The sequence below is a fragment of the Schistocerca gregaria genome, chromosome 1 (assembly GCF_023897955.1).
Source record: "Schistocerca gregaria isolate iqSchGreg1 chromosome 1, iqSchGreg1.2, whole genome shotgun sequence".
Taxonomy (NCBI): Eukaryota; Metazoa; Arthropoda; class Insecta; order Orthoptera; family Acrididae; genus Schistocerca; species Schistocerca gregaria.
This window is the reverse complement of record NC_064920.1, coordinates 58,937,053-58,949,130: the sequence shown is the minus strand read 5'-3', so window position 1 is coordinate 58,949,130 and position 12,078 is coordinate 58,937,053.

Here is a 12,078-nt window from a genome sequence, read left to right as displayed (position 1 = left end):
TGCAAGGAGGTTGCTAGACCTCCCTTCATGCAAAATCGTAAGGTCATAGCTATCGTCCAACGCGCCAAAGCCGGCTAAAAAGTCAATAATCCATAGCTAAACCTCGAATTGTACTTCCTCTTACTGGGTATTACATCAACTTAGTAACTTCTTCTGTGTTCTACTATGGTGCGTATAGTGTCTCCGCATACCACAGCACGCGACATAGCTTTGCACATGGTAAATATAATCGTTTCAGAGAGAAGACCGGCCAATGTGACGACCTGTAATGAGGTTGATTCGATAGCAAACGACAAAAACGTGTGGATTTCTCAGGTTTTTACTACATATGAACACTTTTAACATTCTCCCGTGCAACGTGGGTGTTAGACCTCCATTCATGCAAAATCGTAAGGTCCTAGCTCATGTCCAAGGCAGCAAAGCCGTCTAAAAAGTCAATAATCGATAACTAAAACTCTAATTGCACTGCTTCTTACTGGACATTACATCAACTTAGAAGCTTCTTCTGTGTTCTACTATGGTGCGTATAGTGTCTCCGCATACCGCAGCACACGACATAGCTTTGCACACGATAAATATAATCGTTTCAGAGAGAAGAACGGCAAATGTGACAACCTGGCACGAAGTTGTTTCGATAGCAATTGACGAAAACGTCCGGATTTCTCAGGTTTTTACTACATATGATCACTTTTCAAATTCTCCCGTACAACGTGGGTGCTAGACCTCCCATCATAAAAATATTAAGGTCCTAGCTCATGTGAAAGGCACCAAAGCCGTCTAAAAATTCTATAATCGATAACTATAATTTGAATTGTACTGCCCCTTACTATCTGTTACATCACCTTAGAAGCTTCTTCTATGTTCTACTATGGTGCGTATAGTGTCTCCGCATACCACAGCACTCGACATAACTTTGCACACGATAAATATTATCGTTTTAAGGAGAAGAGTGGCAAATGTGACGACCTGGCATGAAGTTGATTCGATTGCAAATGACGAAAACGTGCGGATTTCTCAGGTTTTTACTACATATGAACACTTTTCACATTTACCCGTGCAACGTGGCTGCTAGACCTCCCTTCATGCAAAATCTTAAGGTCATAGCTAACGTCCAAGGCACCAAAGCCGGCTAAAAAGTCAATAATCGATAGCTAAAACTCGAATTGTACTGCCTCTTACTATCTGTTACATCAACTTTCAAGCTTCTTCTGTGTTCTGCTATGGTGCGTATAGTGTCTCCGCATACCACAGCACGCGACATAGCTTTGCACACGATAAATATAATCGTTTCAGTGAGAAGAAGGGCAAATGTGACGACCTGGCATGAAGTTGATTGGATAGCAAATGAAGAAAAGATCCGATTTCTCTGGTTTTTACTACATATGAACACATTTCACTTTCTCCCATGCAAAGTGGGTGGTACACCTCCCTTCATGCAAAATCTTTAGGTCCTAGCTCATATCCCAACCAAAAAAGCCGACTAAAAAGTCATTAATCGATAAATAAAACTTTAATTGTACTGCCTCTTACTATCTATTACATTAATTTAGAAACTTCTTGTGTGTTCTACTATGGTGCGTATAGTGTCTCCGCATACCACAGCACGCCACATAGCTTTGCACACGATAAATATAATCGTTTCAGAGAGAAGAGCGGCAATTGTGACGATCTGGCATGAAGTTGATTCGATAGCAAATGAGGAAAACCTGCGGATTTCTCTGGTTTTTACTACATATGAACAGTTTTCACATTCTCCCGTGCAACGTGGGTGCTAGACCTCCCGTCATGGAAAACCGTAAGGTCCTAGCTCATGTCCAAGGCACCAGAGCCGTCCAAAAACCAAAAATAGATACCTAAAACTTGAATTGGACTGCCTCTTACTGGCTATTACATCAACTTAGAAGCTTCCGTGTTCTACTATGGTGCGTATAGTGTCTCCGCAAACCACAGCAATCGACATAGCTTTGCACACGATAAATATAATCGTTTCAGAGAGAAGAGCGGCAAATATGACGATCTGGCATGAAGTTGATTGCATAGCAAATTAAGAAAACGCTGGTTTTTACTACATATGAATACTTTTCACTTTTTCCCATGCAACGTGGGTGGTACACCTCCCTTCATGCAAAATCTTTAGGTCCTAGCTCATGTCTAAGAAAAAAAAGCTGACTAAAATGTCGTTAATCGATAAATAAAACTTTAATTGTACTGCCTCTTACTATCTATTACATTATCTTAGAAACTTCTTGTGTGTTCTACGATGGTGCGTATAGTGTCTCCGCATACCACAGCACGCCACATAGCTTTGCACACGATAAATATAATCGTTTCAGAGAGAAGAGCGACAAATGTGACGATCTGGCATGAAGTTGATTCGATAGCAAATGACGAAAACGTGCGGATTTCTCAGGTTTTTACTACATATGAACACTATTCACATTCTCCCGTGCAACGTGGGTGCTAGACCTCCCTTCATTCTAAATCTTAAGGTCCTACCTCATGTCCAAATCACCAAAGCCGTCTATAAAGTCAATAATCGATAACTAAAACTTGAATTTTACTGCCTCTTACTGGCTATTACATCAACTTAGAAGCTTCTTCTGTTCTACTATGGTGCGTATAGTGTCTCTGCATACCACAGCACGCGACATTGCTTTGCACACGATTAATATATAGTCGTTTCTGTGAGAACAGCGGGAAATGTGAAAATCTGGTAGAAGTTGATTGGATAGCAAATGACGAAAACGTGCGGATTGCTCAGGTTTTTACTACTTATGAACGCTTGTCACATTCTCCCGTGCAACGAGGGTGGTAGTCCTCCATTACTGCAAACTCTTAAGGTTTTAGCTCATGTCCAAGGCACCAAAGCCGTCTAAAAAGTCAATAATCGATAACTATTACTTGAATTGTACTGTCCCTTACTGGCTATTACATCAACTTAGAAGTTTCTTCTGTGTTCTACTATGGTGCGTATAGTGTCTCCGTATACCACAGCACGCGACATAGCTTTGCACGAGATTATTATAATCGTTTCAGAGAGAAGAGCGACAATTGTGACGACCTGGCATGAAGTTTAATTCGATAGCAAATGACGATAACGTGACGATTTCTCAGGTTTTTATTACATATGAACACTTTTCACATTCTCCCATACAACTTGAGTGCAAGACCTCCCGTCATGCAAAATCGTAAGGTCCTAGCTGATGTCCAAGGCACCAAAGCTGTCTAAAATTTCAATGATCGATAACTGAAGCTTGAATAGTACTGCCTTTTGCTGGCTATTACATCAACTTAGAAGATTATTCTGTGTTCTACTATGGTGTCTATAGTGTCTCCGCAATCCACAGCAAGGAACGTAGCTTTGCACACGATAAATATAATCGTTTCAGAGAGAAAAGCGACAAATGTGGCGATCTTTCATGAATTTGATTCGATAGAAAATGACGAATAAGTGCGGATTTCTCAGGTTTTTACTACATATGAACACTTTTCACATTCTCCCATGCAACGTGAGTGCAAGACCTCCCGTCATGCAAAATCTTAACGTCCTAGCTCATGTCCAAGGCACCAAATCCGACTAAAAAGGCAACAATCGATAGCAAAAACTTGAATTGTACTGCCTCTTTCTGGCTATTACATCAACTTAGAAGTTTCTTCCGTGTTCTACTATGGTGTGTATAGTGTCTCCGCATACCACAGCACGGGACGTAGCTTTCCACACGATAAATATAATCGTTTCAGAGAGAAAAGCGACAAATGTGGCGATCTTTCATGAATTTGATTCGATAGCAAATGACGAAAACGTGCGGATTTCACAGGTTTTTACTACATATGAACACTTATCACATTCTCCCGTGCAACGTGGCTCCTAGGTCTCCCTTCATGCAAACTCTTAAGTTCCTAGCTCATCTCCAAGGCACCAAAGCCGTCTAAAAAGTCAATAATCGATAACTAAAACATGAATATTACTGCCTCTTACTGGCTATTACATCTACTTAGAAGGTTATTCTGTGTTCTACTATGGTGCGTATAGTGTCTCCGCATGCCACAGCACGCGACATAGCTTTGCACACGATTAATATAATCGTTTCAGAGAGTACGGCGGCAAATGTGACGATCTGGCATGAAGTTGATTCGGTAGCAAATGACGAAAACGTGCCTATTTCTCAGGTTTTTACTACAAATGAACACTTTTCACATTCTCCCTTGCAACGTGGGTGTATGCACATACCACAGCACGCGACATAGCTTTGCACACCATAAATATAATCGTTTCAGAGAGAAGAGCGGCAAATGTGATGACCTGGCATGAAGTTGATGCGATAGCAAATGACGATAACGTGCGGATTTCTCAGGTTTTTAATACGTATGAACACTTTTCACATTCTCCCATGCAACGTGGGTGCTAGACCTCCCTTCATGCAGTATCGTAAGGTCTTAGCTTATGTCCAAGGCACCAAAGCCGTCTAAAAAGTCTATAATGGATAACTAAACCTTGGGTAGTACTGCCTCTTACTGGCCATTACATCAACTTAGAAGCTTCTTCTGTGTTCTACTATGGTGCGCATAGTGTCTCCGCATACCACAGCACGCGACATAGCTTTGCACACGGTAAATATAATCGTTTCAGAGAGAAGAGCGGCAAATGTGACGACCTGGCATGAAGTTGATTCGTTAACAAATGACGAAAACGTGCGGATTTCTTAGGTTTTTACTACATATGAACATTTTTCACATTCTCGCGTGCGACGTGGGTGCTAGACCTCCCTTCATGCTAACTCTTAAGGTCCTAGCTCATGTCCAAGGCACCAAAGCCGTCTTAAAAGTCAATAATCGATAACCAAAACTTGAATAGTACTGCCTCTTACTGGCTATTACATCAACTTAGAAGCTTCTTCTGTGTTCTACTGTTGTTGTTGTTGTCGTCAGTCCTGAGACTGGTTTGATGCAGCTCTCCATGCTACTCTATCCTGTGCAAGCTGCTTCATCTCCCAGTACCTACTGCAACCTACATCTTTCTGAATCTGTTTAGTGTACTCATCTCTCGGTCTCCCTCTACGATTTTTACCCTCCACGCTGCCCTCCAAGGCTAAATTTGTGATCCCTTGATGCCTCAAAACATGTCCGACCAACCGATCCCTTCTTCTAGTCAAGTTGTGCCACAAACTTCTCTTCTCCCCAATCCTATTCAATACCTCCTCATTAGTTACGTGATCTATCCACCTTATCTTCAGTATTCTTCTGTAGCACCACATTTCGAAAGCTTCTATTCTCTTCTTGTCCAAACTAGCTATCGTCCATGTTTCACTTCCATACATGGCTACACTCCAAACAAATACTTTCAGAAACGACTTCCTAATACATAAATCTATATTCGATGTTAACAAATTTCTCTTCTTCAGAAACGCCTTCCTTGCCATTGCCAGTCTACATTTTATATCCTCTCTACTTCGACCATCATCAGTCATTTTACTTCCTAAATAGCAAAACTCCTTTACTACTTTAAGTGTCTCATTTCCTAATCTAATTCCCTCAGCATCACCGGATTTAATTTGACTACATTCCATTATCCTCGTTCTGCTTTTGTTAATGTTCATCTTATATCCTCCTTTCAAGACACTGTCCATTCCGTTCAACTGCTCTTCCAAGTCCTTTGCCGTCTCTGACAGAATTACAATGTACAAATTATAAATAGCCTTTCGCTCCCTGTATTTTACCCCTGCCACCTTTAGAATTTGAAAAAGAGTATTCCAGTCAACATTGTCAAAAGCTTTCTCTAAGTCTACAAATGCTAGAAACGTAGGTTTGCCTTTTCTTAATCTTTCTTCTAAGATAAGTCGTAAGGTCAGTACTGCCTCACGTGTTCCAACATTTTGACGGAATCCAAACTGATCTTCCCAGAGGTCTGCATCTACCAGTATCGTATCTCCCATTTCGTCTTCATCTACATCCTCTTCTATTTCCATAATATTGTCCTCAAGTACATCGCCCTTGTATAAACCTTCTATATACTCCTTCCACCTTTCTGCCTTCCCTTCTTTGCTTAGAACTGGGATGCCATCTGAGCTCTTGATATTCATACACGTGGTTCTCTTCTCTCCAAAGGTCTCTTTAATTTTCCTGTAGGCAGTATCTATCTTACCCCTAGTGAGATAAGGCTCTACATCCTTACATTTGTCCTCTAGCCATTACTGTTTAGCCATTTTGCACTTCCTGTCGATCTCATTTTTGAGACGTTTGTATTCCTTTTGCCTGCTTCATTTACTGCATTTTTATATTTTCTCCTTTCATCAATTAAATTCAATATTTCTTCTGTTACCCAAGGATTTCTAGCAGCCCTCGTCTTTGTACCTACTTTATCCTCTGCTGCCTTCACTACTACATCCCTCAGAGCTACCCATTCTTCTTCTACTGTATTTCTTTCCCCTATTCCTGTCAATTGTTCCCTTATGCTCTCCCTGAAACTCTGTACAACCTCTGGTTCTTTCAGTTTTTCCAGGTCCCATCTCCTTAATTTCCCACATTTTTGCAGTTTCTTCAGTTTTAATCTACAGGCCATAACCAATAGATTGTGGTCAGGGTCCACATCTGCCCCTGGAAATGTCTTACAACTTAAAACCTGGTTCCTAAATCTATGTGTTCTACTACGCTGCGTATAGTGTCTCCGCATACCACAGCACGCGACATAGCTTTGCACACGATAAATATAATCGTTTCAGAGAGAAGAGCGGCAAATGTGACTACCTGGCATGAAGTTGATTCTTTAGCAAATGATGAAAACATGCGGATTTCTCAGGTTTTTACTACATATAAATACTTTTCACATTCACCAGTGCAACGTGGGTGCTAGACCTCCCTTCATGCAAAATCGTAAGGTCCTAGCTCATGTCCAAGGCACCAAATCTGTTTAAAATTTCAATAATCGATAACTGAAGCTTGAATTGTACTGCCTCTTACTGGCTATAACATCAACGTAGAAGCTTCTTCTGTGTTCTATTATGGTGCGTATAGTGTATCCACATACCACAGCACGCGACATAGCTTTCCACACGATAAATATAATCGTTTCAGAGAGAAGAGAGGCATATATGACGATCTGGCATGAAGTTGATTCGGTAGCAAATGAAGAAAACGTACCGATTTCTCATGTTTTTACTACAAATTTACACATTTCACATTCTCCCTTTCAACGTGGGTGCTAGACCTCCCTTCATGCAAACTCTTAATGTCCTAGCTCATGTGAAAGGCACCAAAGCCGTCTAAAAAGTCAATAATCGATAACTAAAAGTTGAATTGTACTGCCTGTTACAGGCTATTACATCAACGTAGAAGCTTCTTCTGTGTTCTACTATGGTGCGAATAGTGTCTCCGCATACCACAGCAATGCGACATAGCTTTGCACACGATAAATATAATCGTTTCAGAGAGAAGATCGTCAAAAGTGACGATATAGCATGAAGTTGATTCGATAGCAAATGACGAAAACGTGGCGATTTCTCAGGTTTTTACTACATATGAACACTTTTCACATTCTCGCGTGCAACGTGGGTGCTAGACCTCAATTCATGCAAATTCTTAAGATCCTAGCTCATGTCCAAGGCACCAAAGCAGTCAAAATTTCAATAATCGATAGTTTAAACTTGAATTGTACTGCCTCTTACTGGCAATTACAACAACGTAGTATCTTCTTCTGTGTTCTATTATGGTGCGTATAGTGTATCCACATACCACAGCACGCGACATAGCTTTGCACACGACAAATATAATCGTTTCAGAGAGAAGAGCAGCAAATGTGACGACCTGGCATGAAGTTGATTCGATAGCAAATGACGATAACGTGCGGATTTCTCAGGTTTTTAATACATATGAACCCTATTCACATTGTCCCATGCAACGTCGGTGCTAGAGCTCCCTTCAAACAAAATCGTAAGGTCCTAGCTTATGTGCAAGGCACCAAAGCCGACTAAAAAGTCTATAATGGATAACTAAACCTTGAGTAGTACTGCCACTTACTGGCCATTACAGCAACTTGGAAGCTTCTTCTGTGTTCTACTACGGTGCATATTGTGTCTCCGCATACCACAGCACGCGACATAGCTTTGCACACGATAAATATATTCGTTTCAGTGAGAGGAGCGGCAAATGTGACGACCTGGCATGAAGTTGATTCGATAGCAAATGACGAAAAAGTGCGGATTTCACAGTTTTTTACCACATATGTACACTTTTCACATTCTCCCGGGAAACGTGGGCGCTAGACCTCCCTTGATGCAAAATCGTAAGGTCTTAGCTCATGTCCAAGGCACCTAAGCCGTCTAAAAATTCAAAAATCGATATCTAAAACTTGAATTGTACTGCTGCTTACTGTCTATTACATCAACCTAGAAGCGCCTTCTGTGTTCTACTATGGTGCGTATATTGTCTCCGCACACCACAGCACGCGACATAGCTTTGCACACGATAAATATAACCGTTTCAGAGAGAAGAGCGGCAAATGTGACCATCTGGCATGAAGTTGAATCGATAGCAAATGACGAAAACGTGCGGATATCTCATAATTCCTACTACATATGAACACTTTTCACATTCTCCCTTGTAACGTGGGTGCTAGACCTCAACTCATGAAAAATCGTAAGGTCATAGCTCATGTCTAAGTCACCAAAGCCGTCTAAAAATCAATAATCGATAACTAAAACTTGAATTGTACTGCCTCTTACTGGCTATTACATCAACTTAGAAGTTTCTTCTGTGTTCTACTATGGTGTGTATAGTGTCTCCGCATACCACAGCACGCGACATAGCTTTTCACACGATAAATGTAATCGTTTCAGAGGGAGGAGCGGCAAATCTGGCGATCAGGCATGATGTTGATTCGACTGCAAGTGACGAAAACGTGCGGATTTCTGAGGTTTTTACTACATATGAACACTTTTCACATTCTCCCGTGCAACGTGGGTGCTAGACCTACCTTCATGCAAAATCTTAAGGTCCTAGCTCATGTCCAAGACACCAAAGCCGTCTAAAAATTCAATAATCGATAACTAAAACTTGATTTGTACTGCCTCTTACTGGCTATTACTTCAGCTTAGAAGTTTCTTCTGTGTTCTGCTAGGGTGTGTATGGTGTATCCGCATACCACAGCACGCGACATAGCTTTGCACACGATAAATATAATCGTTTCAGGGAGAAGAGCGGCAAATGTGACGATCTGGCATGAAGTTGATTCGATAGCAAATGAAGAAAACGTGCCGATTTCTCATGTTTTTACTACAAATGTACACTTTTCACATTCTCCCTTGCAACGTCGGTGCTACACCTCCCTTCATGCAAACTCTTAATGTCCTAGCTCATGTCAAAGGCACCAAAGCCGTCTAAACAGTCAATAATCGATAACTAAAACTTGAATTGTACTGCCTGTTACAGGCTATTACATCAACGTAGAAGCTTCTTCTGTGTTCTACTATGGTGCGTATAGTGTCTCCGCATCCCACAGCAAGCGACATAGCTTTGCACACGATAAATATAATCGTTTCAGGGAGAAGAGCGGCAAATGTGACGATCTGGCATGAAGCTGATTCGATAGCAAATGACGATAACGTGCGGATTTCTCAGGTTTTTAATACATATGAACACTTTTCACATTCTCCCATGCAACGTGGTTGCTAGACCTCCCTTCATGCAAAATCGTAAGGTCCTAGCTTATGTGCAAGGCACCAAAGCCGACTAAAAAGTCTGTAATGGATAACTAAACCTTGGGTAGTACTGCCACTTACTGGCCATTACATCAACTTAGAAGCTTCTAACTTCTACTACGGTGCCTATAGTGTCTCCGCATACCACAGCACGCGACATAGCTTTGCACACGATAAATATAATCGTTTCAGAGAGAAGAGCGGCAAATTTAACGGCCTGGCATGAAGTTGATTCAATAGCAAGTGACGAAAACGTGCGGATTTCTCAGGTTTTTACTACATATGAACACATTTCACATTCTCCCGTGCAACATGGGTGCTAGACCTCCCTTCATGCAAAAACTTAAGGTCCTGGCTTATGTCCAAGGCACCAACGCCTTCTAAAAAGTCAATAATCGATATCTAAAACTTGAATTGTACTGCTGTTTACTGGCTATTACATCAGCTTAGAAGTTTCTTCTGTGATCTACTGTGGTGCGTATAGTGTCTCCACATACTACAGCACGCGACATAGCTTTGCACACGATAAATATAATCGTTTCAGAGAGAAGAGCTGCAAATTTGACGACCTGGCATGAAATTCATTCGATAGCAAGTGACGAAACGTGCCGTTTTTGTCAGGTGTTTACTACATATGAACACTTTTCACATTCTCCCGTGCAACGTAGGCGCTAGACCTCCCTTCATGAAAAATATTAAGGTCCTAGATCATGTCCAAGGCACCAACGCCTTCTAAAATTTCAATAATCGATATCTAACACTTGAATTTTACTGCTGCTTTCTGGCTATTACATCAACTTAGAAGCTTCTTCTGTGTTTTACTACGGTGCGTATAGTGTCTCCGCATACCATAGCACTCGAAATAGCTTTGCACACGATAAATATAATCGGTTCTCAGAGAAGAGCGGCAAATGATACGATATGGCATGAAGTTGATTCGATAGCAAATGACGAAAACGTGCGGATCTCTCAGGTTTTTAATACATATGAACACTTTTCACATTCTCCCATGCAACGTGTGTGCTAGACCCCCCTTCATGCAAAATCGTAAGGTACTAGCTTATGTCCAAGGCACCAATGCCGGCAAGAAAGTCAATAATCGGTAACCAAATCTTGAAATGTACTGCCCCTTACTGGATATTACATCAATGTAGAAGCTTCTTCTGTGTTCTACTACGGTGCATATAGTGTCTCCGCATAACATAGCACTCGACATAGCTTTGCACAAGATAAATATAATCGGTTCTCAGTGAAGAGCGGCAAATGTTACGATATGGCATGAAGTTGATTCGATAGCAAATGACGAAAACGTGCGGATTTCTCAGGTGTTTACTACATATGAACACTTTTCACATGCTCCCTTGCAACGCGGGTGCTAGACCTCCCTTCATGCAAAATCTTAAGGTCCTAGCTCATGTCCTAGGCACGAAAGCCGTCTCAAAACTGAATAATCGATCACTAAAACTTTAATTGTACTGCTGCTTACCGTCTATTACATTAACTTAGAAGCTTCTTCTGTGTTCTACTACGGTGGATATAGTGTCTCCGCATACCACAGCACGCGACATAGCGTTGCACACGATAAATATAATCGTTTCATAGAGATGAGCGACAAATGTGACGATCTGGCATGAAGTTGATTCCATAGCAAATGACGAAAACGTGCGGATTTCTCTGGTTTTTACTACATATGAACACTTTTCACATTCTCCCATGCAACATGGGTGCTAGACCTCCTTTCATGCAATATCTGTAGGTCCTAGCTCATGTCCAAGGCACCAAAGCCGTCTAAAAAGTCAATAATCGATAGGTAAAACTTGAATTGTACTGCTTCTTACTGGCTATTACATCAACTTAGAAGTTTCTTCTGTGTTCTACTATGGTGCGTATAGTGTCTCCGCATACCACAGCACGCGACATAGCTTTTCACACGATAAATATAATCGTTTCAGAGAGAAGAGCGGCAAATGTGGCGATCAGGCATGATGTTGATTCGACTGCAAGTGACGAAAACGTGCGGATCTCTGTGGTTTTTACTACATATGAACAGTTTTCACATTCTCCCGTGCAACGTGGGTGCTAGACCTACCTTCATGCAAAATCTTAAGGTCCTAGCTCATGTCCAAGACACCAAAGCCGTCTAAAAATTCAATAAACGATAATTCAAACTTGATTTGTACTGCCCCTTACTGGCTATTACTGCTGCTTAGAAGCTTCTTCTGTGTTCTACTAGGGTGTGTATAGTGTATCCGCATACCACAGCACGCGACATAGCTTTGCACACGATAAATATAATCGTTTCAGAGAGAAGAGCGGCAAATGTGACGAACTGGCATGAAGTTGATTCGATAGAAAATGAGGAAAACGTACGGATTTCTTAAGTTTT